Source organism: Octopus sinensis, linkage group LG11 (assembly GCF_006345805.1).
Source record: "Octopus sinensis linkage group LG11, ASM634580v1, whole genome shotgun sequence".
In the NCBI taxonomy this organism is placed as follows: domain Eukaryota; kingdom Metazoa; phylum Mollusca; class Cephalopoda; order Octopoda; family Octopodidae; genus Octopus; species Octopus sinensis.
Window position 1 is genome coordinate 3,818,641 of NC_043007.1, and position 1,204 is coordinate 3,819,844.

The window sequence follows — 1,204 nt, forward strand, 5'->3', positions numbered from 1 at the left end:
AGAGTCATCTTCTCATATCAATTAATGGAGGTTGAATATTAAGAGACACTGGCTGAGAGCTCCATAAAACATTTACATTTGCTTTAAGCATTTTTATACCAACGTTACACAACAAGACTGCCATATTTTTCTGTGATACAAAACTGAAATTAAATGCAGAGTTTTTATCTTAATTTCGTTATAAGAATTTTTATTAAATTATATTCCAAACTCCTAATTGAAAATATCGAAATTATTTTGTGTTTGTATTTGTTGGATATGTGGAGGCGCAATGGCCCAGTGGTTAGGGCAGCGGACTTACGGTCGGAGGATCACGGTTTCAATTCCCAGACATGGCGTTGTGTGTTTATTGAGTGAAAACACCTAAACCTCCACGAGGCTCCGGCAGGGAATGGTGGCGACCCCTGTTGTACTCTTTCGCCCCAATTTTCTCTCATTCTTTCTTCCTGTTTCATGAGTAATGCTGCGATGGACTGGTGTCCCGTCCAGCTGGGGGGAATACATAAGCCATAGAAACCAGGAAACCGGGCTCATGAACCTGGCTAGGCTTGAAAAGGGCACATAAATAAAATAATAATTTGTTGGATATGATTCTTAAAACAAATACTGCTGTGTCTGAGAGTTGCCATGGTGCAGATGAAGAAGAGCAAAGAATGAAGAACATGAATTGTGTGCCATGGAGAAGATGAAAAAGGTTTAGACCATTGACAAGATTACAAGCTGTGATCAAAAGATTTTGACAAACTAATTAAAAATCATTAATTAATCAATTTATTAATTAATTGATTATTAAATTGGTAATAAAATTGCAGTGAAATACAACCAGAGTGCAGATTTTATTAGTAGCATGCCTTTCCTGTGGTTCAAAAATAAATGCTGTGTTTAGTTATTTTTAGTAAATCCTTTCAAAATTTAATTCCTCTCCTATCGTTTCATATTCATCAGAAGAAAGATGGAGTCAAAGAGCTTCATAAGCCAATAAAGGAGCCTCTAAGCATTCACTTAACCTTCTAAAAACAGCAACCAAATCTCCCCCAATTTTCACCCTATGAAATAGAATGAATGTAGTCTTAGATATACTTATATTAGAAAGGAAAAGAATGAAATGGTTAGGGATTGGACACTTTTGATTACAGCCCTGCCCCAGTTGGGGCTGACAATGAACTCAGCAACAGCTGTTCAAGAATTTGGACCTGGAGATCTC